This window comes from Struthio camelus, chromosome Z (assembly GCF_040807025.1).
Source record: "Struthio camelus isolate bStrCam1 chromosome Z, bStrCam1.hap1, whole genome shotgun sequence".
In the NCBI taxonomy this organism is placed as follows: Eukaryota; Metazoa; Chordata; class Aves; order Struthioniformes; family Struthionidae; genus Struthio; species Struthio camelus.
Window position 1 is genome coordinate 84,826,220 of NC_090982.1, and position 15,263 is coordinate 84,841,482.

The following is a 15,263-nucleotide window of genomic DNA, read 5'->3' on the forward strand; positions in this document are numbered from 1 at the left end:
CATTTAATTCTCTGCATACTCTTAGGATCAATTCTTAGGTCCTTAGTTCACTAATAGGAACCTCCATGTCACATCTACTTAATGGTTAGGGTTATTCACTCACTTTCAGAGGCTTTAGTAAGAGATTCTGCCTACCACTCTGCTTTATCATATTTTCTCACATATAATCTTCAAATGCTACCTTAATGGTTTCCCTGGGAACCATTTTGGGAAATGTCCTAAATGCAGAATAATGAGAACTACAAGCCTCTGTTTTTTATTCAGACAGATAACTCTTAGCACAAAATGTCCATTCACTCAAATATTATCTTTATTGTAAATGATACACCAAAGCGTATCAGATAGCCTTCCTCCAAAAATTTGCATAAAAACATAGCCAGCTGTTAAAGTTCATGGTCCAACTGCACTCTTTCTGCATGCCCAACTTCCAGAGTGCAGGCACTACTCTGCTTTATCTGTGGGACTTTGTTCTGTTTACTGCAAATAACAGAAAATAAAGTTTTTAGGGGTCACATTATACAGAAGGAGAAAAACATCTCACATCATATTAACAGTAGCAGATGTAAAATTCAATTAATGTTCAGTTTTCACATCATGAATTATATATACACCTAATTAGTGATATTTACTGTGCTATTTCTGAAATGAAATTTTAAAAAAATAAAATCTATCATTCCTTCTGGAGGAAACACGCACTGGTTCTTGCTATGAGTGTGCCCAAGACAAAATGTGATTAAACAGTTAGCATAGACTAGGTATCTAGCTTCTTTACAACTAAAACTAAGTGAGATTAATCCCAGTCTTAAGACCTGACTCAAAGTTCACCAAAGACAATGTGGAAACTCCTAATAAAATGCCATCAGATTACTGAGAGGTGAATAAGGCCTGACTCACTTCTTTTTTGAGACATCTGTAGCTACTTTGACTACTACTCCACACCAAAATGGGGCACCATGAGTAAACAAAGTGATGCAGAAGAGCAGGTATGTGCCTAGAAAATGCATTGCAGCCTCATATGTCACAATTTGCCAGCCTTCCTTGACCTTTGTAGCTTGGCACCTGGACTGGGCTCAGTCCTCCCGTAAGTGAATTCCCCTGCCCCTGACCTCCACACTGACTGGATGCCTGAAGCACTGACACATCTGTAGAAAGTTTGGTGCCCAAGCCACAGGCAGGTTAAGGAACCCAGAGATGAGGTGGCTTGCTCAAGACCACGTAATGCGGAACAGGCAGAGCCAAGACTACAATACGTAACACAGATTAAACCCAGTGCGCAGAAGATGGTGGTACCTATCCAAGCTGTCTTCCTGTCTTCCTAAATTTCCATTTTTTTTTCTTTCCTCTTTTAAAAAGCATTCTAGTTATTATTGGTAGGGAGAGAAACTAAAAAAAATAGGATCTTTTCATCTAAATATCAACATTTAAAACTTCGTCATCACTCAACAAAGTCTGGAAGAAAGGAGAGGTATCAAGCTGAAGCTTTATGGAATGAATGGTGAACATGGAAGCACAAACTGAGAGTACTAATATTGGCCAAATACTCCCTGAATATGTAACAGAAGCTAAGATCAGGGTAACATATCTACTCAACTAAAATTATGAGATTCCTTGTCTAAAATGGGATTTAAACTCTCATTCATAGAGTCAAAGACTCATAAAATCACAGATTAATTTAGGATGGAAGAAGTCTGCAGAGGCCCTCTAGCCCAACCTGCCACCCAAAGCAAGGCCTACTCTGAAATTAAATCAGGGCTTATCCAGTCAAGTTCTGAGCATCTCCAAGGATGGAGATTCCAGAGTCTCGCTTAGCAGCCTGTTCCAGTATTTGAATGAAGTCCGTTTAATAAAATTGCATTGAGATTCTATAGAACTTCAGTAATTTGTCTCAGGACAGATTTTTTTTTTCTACTCTATCTAGCTATGTAGTGACGCCAGAAACTAATCAATCAACTGTAGAAAATATCATTAAAAAATAATTTATTATAAGTGATCCAAAAAATCTAATGAGTCCAGAGGTCTAGAAACACCAACAATTTACTTGCAACCAAATTCAAAACTTTATTTTTGTCCACATTAGGAAAAACACTGCTGTTCATTCATTTGCCTAACTAATACCTCCCATCCTGTTCTAAGCCTTAAGAGATGTCAAAAGCTTAGATGGAGAGCAGGTAAGAGCCATGCCAGCTTTGCTGAGCCTAAAATTTTTTGCAAAAAAAAATTCTTGGTTTTCAAGTGATTTTAAAATCAGAGCATAGGATACGAAAAGCTGTGGGTCACTGCCACGTATAATGTAGTAATATTTGGGGGGGTCTCATCGTAAAGAATACAGACTTCTTGTAAAAAAAAAAGATCTGTTGAGGTGTGAAGGGGATAGATACCTAGAATAATTTGAATATGCCCTTTGAAATCAGCATTTTTATTATTAGCTGCGAAACTGGAAAGTATATCAATTTCAGCTGCAGGTCTAGGGAGCTGCATAGGCTAAAAAATTCTGCTGGCTGTAATCACATTTCCAAAAATGTGATACCCTTAACTGGACGAGTTATCTGTATCTCATTTCTACCTATGTACAAACAACAACATCCACTAAAACTGAATAACATTTGCTTTTTTTTTTTCTGAACGAACTGTTGTGCTCTGGAAATGTCATACATTGTATGGCACAAGAAAGAAAAGTATTGATAGATACAAGTCCCTTACTTGGACTCTGAAAAATATATTTGAATTTAAATATTAATAGTAATGTAATTTTAAAATTAGCTATAAAATGAATACGATTAAAATGCAAGAAACTGCTTTAAAAGAGAAGGTACCAGTTTATAGTTTAGCAACTACAAAATACTGAAATGTATCCCTGGATCACATGAAACAAACAGTCCCTCCAGCAAAGAAAATGATCACACAACTTTTGCACAGGAAATCACTTAAAGGATATTAGAAGTAGCAGCAAAACAGAACTGGTAACAGAGCACATAGTTCTTACATTCTGAGTAAAAACAACGCCAACATCTATTTCTTTCTCAGGCCTTGAGTCAGGATATATGTAACAGTTCACAAATTGGGACTGCTGATTTGTCCAGTTGTATAGGACTAAGAGAAATTTTGCTAAAACCACACAAGCAGAAGAATGCAGAAATACTGTCAGTATTTGAACTTGTCACACAAAAAGACGCTCTTCTAACTTAGCACTAAAGGGCAAAGACGGTGGCATGAGATTTCACTTCAGAGCTTGTACTCTTTCTGTTCTTTAAAAGGAGAGTTAAAAGCTCCTTGCTGGGTCTACATTCTCTCTGGTGAGATCCCCATGAGGTTTTTAGTAAACTGTTTTTCATATATAAATCAAAGCCGGTTTTCCTAACAGAGACTTAAATGATAGCTATAAACAATAACTTTAAATATTTTACAACAATTCCTTTCACATCTAAATGTCCAAATTGTAAGAATCACATTCCTGAGAGTTTTGTAAGGCAAACACATCCTAATTCTTTGGGAAATCATTGGAAGGTTAAGGATTATAAGTGATGATGACGAGCAAACACAATAAAAAGTCATTTTCTTGGTCTGTGACTCTCTGTCCCATTAGAATAACTCACCTGGCCTGCAACACCTCCCGGCATCCTCTTTCCTGAATCTCTCTCACACGGGTCATTTGACCATGGCACCCATATGTGAGTTTCCCGGACACTCATTTGACAAAGATGTATGTACATGGGTCGCACAAGAGGCAAGATGCTTGCTCACATGGTAGGAATTGTAGCATTAGGCCCTCTAACAGGTTATGTGGCTTACTGCCAAAAGATGAGGTATTTGTGTTCAGTGGTACAAGCTCTTGGTTTCAGAAGCGCTTGGACAGCCACTCGTATGTGATTCCATACTCAGTTCATGCTTAGGCCACTTGCTGCATCTAAGCCAGACTGATGAACTACTAATTACATCTCTATTCTGTGACTTATAGTGACCTAATATACTCCCCCAGCATCCCAATTCAAAAAACACTTCCTAAGTAAAAGCTGTCCTGAAAAGGAGCTAGCAGTAAAATTAGCAAGCTGATGTTCCCTGAACTTAAAAAAAAAGGGGGTTATTCTAATTAATCTGCATTCAAATACTGTCTCTCACACTGATCCAACTGGCAAAGCTAGACGGTTAGACTTTAGCTCTAAAAGCTATATGGCAACTTTGCAAATACTAAAGGTTGTCCCTTCCTTCATGCACTGTTCCCTGAGTATCATCTAGAGTAAACAATGACTATAGGTCAGAAAAATTAGCAACTGAACTGTTTAATGAGATAGGCTGACAGATCCTTTTCCATTTTCCAAGTTTCCAGTGTAAATCCTAAGACTCAAGAGATTCCTAGCTGCATCTACTGCATCACATTCAGTCAAGCGGGTGAAAGATCTGTAAGCATCACACAGTCTTTTACTGAATCTTCCTTGGATGACGGGTAGCTTAGTGCTTTTTTTTTTTTTTTTTTTTTTTTGCAAAGTGCTAACTTTTTGCAAAGTGCTTCTATATCCTGTGAGGCAAGATGCTACACAAATGCAAATGCTGACTCCTCACCTTCTTTCACTTACTTTCAAAGGAAAAATTTCAGCTGAAAAGACAACTATTTTTCAATACTTCAGAAATACACACTTGTGTCTAACATATGAACTAGACTTCTAAAGATAAGTTAATATTATAGTACACAGAATAACAACCAAAAATAAAATCTCTCTGCAAAAGTAGATGTTTTCTTTGCTAATCTATAAGAAATTAGATCTGGAGGAAAGCAACACTGATGATCAAAAATACCTGCTGTCCTGATGCACTAATTCCTCTGCTTTAGAAATTTTCTTAGAAGTATTCTAGAAACAGGCTTAGGTGCTTGTTACTATTCATAATACTTCTATATACTGATCTGAAACCAAGCTTGTTTTGGCCCTGCCCATTCCAACCTTTGGATCATCTTTGAGCATAAATCAAGCTGTTAAGTTCCCGTTAAATCAAAATACTACACCTAAGCACTCTACTCAAATATCTCATTCTGATATCTGTGAAAAAAAGCCTAGTTTGTCTTTCAGGAAGGTGGTTACGTACATAAATGTGCTGGCCTTTAGATGGGGATTAGCACATCTCCCCAGAAACAGGGTGCAAAACGGCACTGAACATAATACTGACAGGTACTTGGAGAGACATTTAGTTCCTCAAAGCAAGGCTACATTAGGATATGGATGATGCACCATTCCTCTACAGAGCTATGAACTGCAAGTACTAGATAGAGCCTGTGCTTGGGGCTTCCGCACTCCTGCAGGAAGACCTAAGTATTTTTTATGGCACATGAGACAAGCGTAAAAAGGAACAAGCTGCTTTTTCTCTATTGGAGTTTATCTAGGAAATCCTAGGTCACTTGTGGAAAACCTGGAATTTATCTTGTTCTCTTTTCTATGATGTTGCAGCACTCATAAAAACCTTGCATGTAATTAGAGCATGTAATGTCAGAGAGGTGCAATGCTGCTAGCAACCTCCCCTGGCTGTGAGGAAGATTCATTATTGCAATCTCTCAACAAACTGGTGGATAATTCTAGATCAGAGATTCAGATGGAAGCAGGAAATAAGATCTTAAATCTCTCTCTTCAAGGGCAGAGTGAGCGACAGATTTGTAGGGTCAGATGTTAAGATCTAGGTTCCTTTCTCTTCTCATTCCCATCCACACACTGGATGATTTGCGCTGCTATTTAATTTAGTTTAATGGGGTCTCACATGACATGCAGCCTCAGCAAATGCCCTGATCACTCATGCTTAAAACTCCCGCTCATGCTCAAAGGCTTATTCATTTGATTAACTTGGCAGCATCTGCACAATGTTCAAATACTATTTAGATAGCACAGGGAAAAAACACCCTGCAATCCCAGAGTAGTCAAGTTCAGGCAAGTCTGTATCTGAGTCAGATTTGATAGGACTAAATTTGACTTCTTATTTGTTTATACTTCACTATGCAGTCATTTTACATTATCGTCACTCTTTATTTCCTGCTTCTGTAGTTCCATACCAGTCCCTTACATATTAGAGTTAGTTAAATATACTAAGATTTTTGGATGCTATTTTCAGTGCAAGTGTTAACACCTTACCAACACACCTAAAGGAAACATTCTAAAGCATACATGAAGTTCGTCAGCTAATTCCAAGTGATTTTTTGCTTGCGATCCCCTCTCCCATAACATGCATGCATATTACAGATGTGCCATGGCTTTCTCTGAACTCCTTCCTGTTTTCACGCACACACATGTATTTTACTTTAAAAGTCATAATTTGAAAACTAATTCTTTCATGTTTGGAGCTGATTCACATTTTTAACAAAGCCTTTAGATCAATGTGGAACACCACAGATCTAGATTTCTTGTAAGGCTTTGCACAAATGGATCAGAAGCGTGCTGTAGAGAGCACAGCGCATACCAGCTGCAAGAAATCCAGCCAGAGCAGGAGAGCGGCAGCAATCAGACGTTTTCCAATCAAATTGCAAAAATGCCCCTTATTTTACTGTGATTACTTATTTACCTTCTACAAGTGCTGTGGCTGCACTCCTGTTATGCCAGATTCCCCCTCTCAGTTTCTCCTCCACTGCCACTCATGGACTCCTGCTTCTTTGGCTCTTTCACTGGCTGCCCCCTCCTTCACCTCCCCTAAGCCTTAAGCCAGATCCAGCCTTCACCTCTGCATCACACACAGCTTCCACCAATGCTAGGTTTCAGTCTCCTCCTGATGTTAAATTTCAGCCCAGCCCACCAAACCCACCCCCTGCCTTGGCTATTGCATCATGAGCTGGAAAACCCTCCTGTGCTTAAGTGAAGTACTTACAAGGGATGTTTGCAGAGAAGAAGCAGGGCAGGGGTGGCCAGGAAGGGCAGCTTCACCTCTGACTTTAAGCCTTTTTATTCACTCTCTAACCTATTTCTCTAGCAGCTTTTCTTCTATGTGAAAAAAACCAGCTGTTTGTGTTGGTGGAAGCCTCTTTCTTAAGCTAAATGTTTGCCTTTGCTGGAAAAAGCTCCTTCAGGTTGCTCCAGGGGCACTGAAATCCCCGGTAGTCAATAAAATGTCTCACATCTGCATTTCTAATATCAAGCCTTATTTTCATATCTAAAGGCATTTAGTCCATCTTGGAAGAGATTTGTTTTTCTAAAAATGTGAACAAAGTTCTAAATCAATTCAACCTTTTATAGGTATGAATGCTGAAAGGCAAAAAAAAAAAAAAAAAAGGAGATTTCTTTCCTGCATAATTTTGGGTTAAACCCTGAATCTACACGTTGATCCTGCAATCTCTTTGTCTCAGGAGTAACTTCACTCAGATACTGACTAGTTTGAGGCCATTCACATGAGTACTGTAACTTTTTAACCTACAAAATGGGTAAAAATTTGCTAAAACTGGGCTATTAGATTAATAGCTAATCGAGGCCAGGACTGCCTGCCCCTGTTTGTTTAAAACAGAGAGCAAAGCAGCAGCTTTCTGCTCCTGCTAAAAGCCTCCAGGTAGATCTGCAGTATGACTGAACAATAACAACAGATTGCTGATGACACCTGGAGCGATGTCCCTACCTTATCAACTCCTATCACATTTTACACCTCAAACCAGCTTTGAAGTTTTAAAGCTGGCTAAAGCCTTGAAATATGCAAGCCTGGTTAGCAAACACTCACGCACATAAGATGACGGGCAAGAAATTACATTGCAGGACTTCTCCATTTCTGGTACGATTTGCAATACCTATAATTCTGTCATAACTTATCTATCAATTTATTTGAAATTTTTACTTAGGAAGTGCCTTTCCCAAGCTTTGGACAACTCATTCTGTTTAAAACACACCGCAACTAAATTTGGACTCTCTAATGCAGGAAAATCAGTCAGGCTACCAACTTTGTCATCGGTATGGAAAGCAGGTAGGTATCAGGCCAGACACATTTGCAGGGATTCTGGGGGAAAACAGAAGAGGAGTGAAAACGATGCATATGATTCTCTGTCACCCAACCAGTAGTATACACTTGATTGGGTACAGCCAGAGGTTGTAAGGAGTTTGCAGTTTCCTCAGCCCCACAGTAAACTCACCTCTGAGCCCAACAGCTTATCAGCATGTTTCTCATTAGATAAGAGCTGGGGTTTTTTGTGAGAACTCTGAAGGTTTGCTCTGTATACCTCTCCTTTTACTCCTTGCTGAGCTTAGTCTTACCAGAAACATGACTTCAGCCTTTAATTCGCCCCCACACCAGATAACAGTGGGCCAGCAGAAGGTAGACAGAAGGGATTATAAACTCCTGATGGTGACACCTCTTAATTTTGGAGAATTTTGTTTCTTCTTCTACAAAAGACAGTAAAAAGGAAAGGGAGAAGACTCTATTTTCATCAGATCCAGAAGATAAAGGAGGCACGGCAGGTTCAGACGAAGTATCTCAAGAATGATTATTCGCAGTGAGAGATCCCTCAAGGAAGCAAAGCAGGTTAGAAGACATCAATGTGGAAAATTCTGTAAAGGTGTATGCACAAGGTACTGAAGAGATCTGATCCTCACGCGCATGGACAAGATGAGGTGCTACTGCTGCCTACGTACACCGCTATCAACACCATGGTGCCCACTGTCATTGTTAGAAACCCTTGTTACCTTCTCTTGCTCTGATTGTGCTCTGACCACAGAGAAAATCAATAAAATGCGAAACAAAACAGAATTATAAACTCAGCAGATGCAGCATGCTAATAGAGCACACACTTGATGGGAAAGCAAGGGAATAGCCATTTCGCTATTAATGTCACAAACGACATTCCCATAAACGGGGCCAATTGTTCCTTGCTCAACATTTGTGAATCTTAGGGAAAATGTTTTGTCTAGAATAGAAACATAACAGGGATGACGATGCCCAGTTCACTCAACCAGTCTATACAGGTATCAACAACGGTACAGGACTAGGGTGGACAAACGATCTGATGAATGCTCTGCGTGCCACATCTAAGTCACACCAAGCGATGCTTACGAGTCACTGCCTGGAAGCGCAACTCAGACTCCACCTTATGACAGAATCTGCAATACTCTATTTTGCATCTACTTTGCATGAGTTTGAGTTAGTTTGCATTAGTTTGACTTTTCAGCTTCTAGGAGCAACAGGCAAGGAGGATATAAGAAGGTACGGTAAAGAAGAAGAGAGACAGCAGTACAGCTAGTTCTAGAAACATAGTGAACAACTCTGTATTTCAGCTCTGCTACTTAAAGCCATACTACAATCACATCGAAGCAAAGCAGGCAGATTACAGACTTGGGCCCAAGTATGTGTCCACAACTTCCTTTCAGCCACGCTGGCAAACTTAGCTTCCCATTGTGTATACAGGCTAACCATTTGGACACCAAAATACAGGAAGCCTGCAGCTTAGGAATACCCTCAGTACATTCCTCAGTGAGGAATGCCCTCAGTAGCAACCATAAAGAGAATTTTGCAGGGATTAATTTTGCTGTAAGGGATTTTGTGCAGATAGAAACCATAGAGGTCAAAAGCCTAATAGGATTTTTAGAGAGGATTGGACAATGCAAAAACCTGCAGTTACATTATGGATAATAGCGCTAGAGATAATAATAATATGTTTTAGGAGACATAAGACCTCTTCCAGCTTCAGAATTGAAACCAGCCATTACACTGTTTATGGTTACAAACTTCCCAGGATAGGCTTGCTATTTCAGTACTGCCCAGTGCCAAAATTTATGCTTTCTTCCTCAGAAGCTGCAAGCATCAGACTCAGTCAGAAACAACCCTTCAGTACACTGACCTGATACTGAAAGAAGATACTGAATCCGGTATAACAGCTTCTACTTTTCATTATAATCTCTGATTACACATGTATCTGAAGCATTTCACTGGGCTCCACACAAAGGCTGTCCCTGGAGATGTGAAGCTCTGTTTGTAGTCCTAGACTTGCCGGGTCAAGAACAGGAGAGCAGGAAGACGGGAATTAGGGTTTTGCTCACACTTCCACAGAATCGTGCCCTGCAGAGTACACTGGGAAAGTTAAACAAAAAATAATAAACTCTGAAATATAACACTTTCCATGCCATCCCCTCCAAGGCTATGAAGAAAGCCCTGACACCAAACCGAAAGCATCTCAGCAATTCTGCAAAGGCACAAAAAACAGCTGAGGATCAGTGCTGCTGATTTTCTTTGGAGTAGCTACTGCTTCAAGGTGGGGAGAGATTCCTTTTCCTGGAATTCCAGCATCCTAAAATCTCCAGTATGGCCATTGAAATCCAAGCCTCTGTAACCTCTTCTCCATATAAAGGTTGTTCAGGCAATTTGAGGGGAAATTGTTCATAACTCTTCTCTGTTTCTTCTGAGGTTATCTCTGAGGAGGGACCTGCCTGACCTAATAGGTAGTTTTGATGATGGAGCAGCACTCTGTTCCAAGGTACAAATGGAATAGTTGCATATATATTAAAACTATCACATTTGCCAGAGAAGACAAGAGGAAAATTCACAGTCAGAGCTGGAATACTATTGCACCGTATGCTTTTCAGCAGCCAAGCACAACAGGGTCCTTCCACAATCTTTGCCTTACTGCACCCTGTTGTATTTCAGCCTAGAAAGACATATGGCACTGATTTTTCCTCAGTTCCTAACCAAGAAGTTCTTCCTTTTTCTTTTTTTCTCTTTTTCTTTTTAAACATAATGTCCATGTCCTAAAGGATTTTATTATGAAACACACTCAAGCTAAGGATAAGAAAAAGTGCCTATCTGCTCCCACTAATGGCAAAAACAAGCTCATAGGCCTGCTGGCATTACGACTAAATGCAAACTTCAAAGAGTGGGTTGGATTCTACTCTGCCTCATACATCACTGACAAAATTGTCTGCTCTGCTGTGACTGTGGAAACCTGAGGGAACCTCAGTATGCCAGGGAAATACTATTTTTCAGATCTCAGGGAGCACTAGAGGAGAGGGAGGTTATAAAAAATGCTCTTCTGTTTATAAAATGAAAAATACTAGTTTGTAAACAGCTGACCACAAACAATTGTTCAGCATCACAGCCAATGCCTTTCCCCCCCAAAGAGTCTTTTCTTTAATGCTATCTTTTACAGCCATCATTATAATAAACTGGCTATGATTGCTGCTAGGTGCAGCAAGAAAAAGTTACGTGAGATGATGGGACTCACTGGAAGAATGAGAGACTAGACAGAGAGCCCTCATAACTATCCTATCTGCACCCAGAAACACAGAGATATTTAACAGTCATGTTAGTGTAGCTGTAATGTTTTTAACCTCCCCATAGTAGCTCTAAGAGATTTATCTTGGATCACTTCTGCTAAAATAGACTTATATTGAGTCACCTTTTCCAGAAGCAGTGCTAGAAGTTGATTGTTACCTGGGTCACCACAGTTGTAATGCAAGAGGAAGAGGGTGAAACTCTGGATTTGCTTCATCAGTTTGGATTAACGTGATCATTCTGGAAGTTTGTTCCACAGCCAAAGCCCTCTTTAGTGAGAGTGCCCTTCCTGCAGGGCTGGAGGCGTCTCGTGCTGTGTCTTAGCCCTGTGATATCCATTGACTTAAAGGGGCACATGTGCCTTGGCAGTTTGTAGCTGGAGCTAGAGTTTTAATGCCCCAGGGAGCTGATCCAGCTGGGCTTTCATGTGTCAAGTCCTCAATCCCACACTTGAAAGTGCTCACAGTGGCTTTTCCAACGAAGAAAGCAGGCAGTGGTACCTGGCACAAGCTGGGAGGCCTCAGTCTTCTGTTCTCTTCTTGAATAATAAAGATCCAAAAATTCCTTAGAGACATCAAACTCTGTGCCTGGGTTGACTGAGACTGCTCTTTCCTGACAGAGCTTCTTGAAATTGTGCTTATTTCCGCATTAGCTTTTCTCAGGGGACCCTTATCCACTGCCACTTGGCCAATGCCATGGCCTTTCCTTTCATTCAATTGTAAAACATATCCTGCTCACAGATGAACAGATGTGATCTCTTCAGCGGTATTTGGTAGTAGCTCCTCATTGTAGCACAGTTACCAGAAAGCTGCGGGGTGGCCTTTACTTAATTCATTGTAGAAAGTCCACCTGCATTCTTACTTCTGAAGCAGAACAGTATTTCATTCCTTGTTCTTCCCTTTCCTTTTCATTCTATTTTGCAACCAGAATTGTATGAACACTAGAACTAAACTTTCTTGAATATTTGATAAAACATATTTACTTCTACAGCCATATCACCATTTTTAATCATATAATGACAGTATAATATAATATAACATTTAGTTATATTCAGTGTTGTGATGATAAATTATTACAAAGTAGGGAAGCACTATTAACTTCTTTCACAAGCACGGACCTTGTGGCAAAGAGAGATTATGCAACTTTCCAGCAAAGTCTTTCATTCATTTGCCAAACCAAGTCGGGTGCCTTATTTTATGAGACCAACTTTCAACTCTAAATGAACTTGGCATTATATTCTTGTCCATTCGGTATGTGTAGTCAAGCAAGTGTGTTTCACTAGCACAAATGATCACACAAGATCCATTTCAAATTTACACACAGCAGTGTTTGCACAAGTTTCATTTTTACAGCTTGGATTTTCAAAACGCAGTCATTTTGAGCCAAACCATTTCAAGCCAATGACAACAGTAATCTCATTGATTTAAGGAGAAAAGAAAAAAGACAATGCAGAGGTAGTACTGTTGAAAATCATATGTACTGCTTGTATGTTTTAGTATCAGTGCTGGCTATTCTTGCAAACCATCCAGTCAAGGAGCAGAACAATATCATATTCTACTAGTCATGCAGTCACAACAAATCACAGCCCACCAACAAGCTGAACTGTCTTCCTGAAGTACCTGTCTCTCTTCATTGCTAACTAAGGCCTCCAACGTAGATTTGTCAGTTAAATGTCTAATGTTATCTGAGATGGGCTCAGACATTTCTGAGGTGCAGGCAGAGTTCAGCAGTGAAATCTGAAGAGATTGCTCGACTATAGCCAATGCATAATTTAAAAAAAAAAATAGCAGAAGAAACTGGTCAGCATTCTGATTGATAATTGTAAAGGAGTTGCATTCTGTTGAGTAAAAAACCCTGCAAGGAAAAGAAAAGGTAGTCACACATTTCATACATAACTATATACCCTTTCATCTGAATTTCAAGAGGAAGTTAAGTTTAGTGGGATAGTCAAGGGTCAAGGCAAGTCAAATCTATTTGAATGGAATAAAAAGCAGAATCCAGACTAAAGAGCATCAGTGTTTAAATAAGAAAAACTTTTGCATGTGTATGAAAAAATAATGGATCCAGAGCAAACTATGGCAAGTGAATATGGATGTAAAACTCTCAGAAATACAGAAAGCACGCAGTGGCCCCTCCTGTTCCATCACAGCCTCTCCTTCTGCACAGGTATTCACTAGCAAAGCAATCTTTTTCCTGTTCTGTACAGTAATAAAGTTTTCTGAATAAGGACTCTTGTACCGTCAATTCCTGTACAACAGTGAAGCAATACTGGGTACAGTTTGGACCTACTTCTTCTCATCCAGCCTCAGCTACACTTTCAGAGACTGTTCTTTCCACTCTTTCTCAAACCTCCAAAATTTTCTGTTCAACAGTCCACTTTCATTTACACTGCTGTAAACACAGAAGAATTAATGACATTTATGAAATCATTCTAGATCCCTCTTGGGAAATCAGAGCATAAGATACAATTCTAGCCTGTGCAGAAGGCAGGTACAAAAATAACGCTTCACTTCAATTTCACGTATGCCCTCAAAACGTGTGCTGAACGGCTTGTAATTCTTTTGCTGAGCCATTTATGTAGGCCTGACTTTCATTCCTCAGACAGAGTTTAGTTGACTAGTTCACTGCAGTTACAACCAGAAGGGGTCCAGGACAGCATTCTCCATATCCACAGCTGAAGGTGATGCTGTGGAGGCAGAATGAGAACAGTAATAGCTTCAGAAACAAAAAGAATGCTGTGCTCTTACTAAAAGGATGGAGAAAAAGAAATGATTAGCACCAGTAAGATTTTTGTTGATACAGTGCAGGCTAAAAGATACTTTGTGTAAGAGCTGTCACTCCTAAATGGGGCATTGGTCTTGTAAAGAATAAAAATCTTACAGAGATGGTAAGCCAGAAAACACTGAAGGCTTTTTCAGGGAGCCTTAATTGGGAAACTAGTCAACAGTTTTATAAGCTTTGTTTTCCTGCACAGTTTGGCATAAACTGGAATGCAATAAAAGAGAGAGGAAAATAAAGCTAATTTCAATGATATTTATAGGATCACGGCTGAGCACCAGCTGTGCAAAATAGTCCTAAAATTGTGTGCGTACACGCACAAAGGCATAAGAAAAAGCTGGTTTTGTAATTGGCCATCAGTTCCTAAGAAAAAGTTCTCAGTTTTCACAAAGAACTCTGCACAGAGCTGAATTTCAGTCTGCAGAAGGACGTCCATATGAACGCTGCACAATTCTTCAGAACAAAATAGAACAAAACTTGTTTTGGCCAACCAAAGGACTTGATCAGTCAAACTGATTGTTGCAACCACAGCTAACATCAGGGCAGTGAAGGCATTGAGCTTAGAGCCCGTTCAATGTAAAGTAAACTTGGTAAGCATTTGTGCTGAGAACGTCTGGAAATCTCACATCTAGTTTTTCCTCCATTATATTATTGCTTTGAGTAGTGTGGTGCAACTAATACCTCTTTTTTGAGTAAATGACTAACTCCTTTGAAGTAATATGTAATTCTGAACTCCTGCCGACCACTTATAACTTATATTAAAATTGTTGCTTTTAAAAAACGGAAAAAAAGGTGCAGAGGCCAGAGTTTCCCAAATCACATTCCCACTTTCTGTTCCTTCCTCAGTGCTCTCTGCCGCCCTTTTGACATCTGAAACATTTTAGCTTTTATTAAACTTATCTAATTGAGTAAAATCCTGCAAGTTCTCCCTAAGCAGAAGTTTGCTTAAAATCAGTAAGACATCACTTTCCCGTGCCTAAGGCTGGAAGCCGTTTCTCACATGGACCACTCATTCTGTACGGCTGATAGTGCCATTACATCCAGAGTGCTCTACATATAACCATATGGTTACATAATACTTTGGTTTGATATTCTTTTCTGATCTTCAGTTTTTAGGAAGTACTACTGTATATATTTTCATTTAATTTGATCGCAGAAGTTGCTGCTTTCAGTTAAGACATTCAAGCACTCTGTGCTTGACAATTTAATTACCTAACATTTCTAAAAGACATTTTCGGAGGAAAGTCTGTATTAAAAATGTGAAGTGCTGTTATTACTTT

General features: G+C 39.5%; 1 protein-coding gene across 2 annotated transcripts in view; it reads right to left on the reverse strand.

Moving 5' to 3' along the window:
• ST8SIA5 (ST8 alpha-N-acetyl-neuraminide alpha-2,8-sialyltransferase 5) overlaps positions 1-6,692 on the reverse strand; it is a 72,959-nt gene extending 66,267 nt beyond the window's left edge. The window contains exon 1 of one of the 2 annotated variants that reach the window (XM_068928087.1): positions 6,535-6,692. The gene's annotated coding sequence lies outside the window, so the exon portion shown is untranslated. The remainder of the gene's footprint in view (positions 1-6,534) is intronic. The other variant, XM_068928086.1, reaches the window with a different exon arrangement.
• Positions 6,693-15,263: the final 8,571 nt, after the last annotated feature.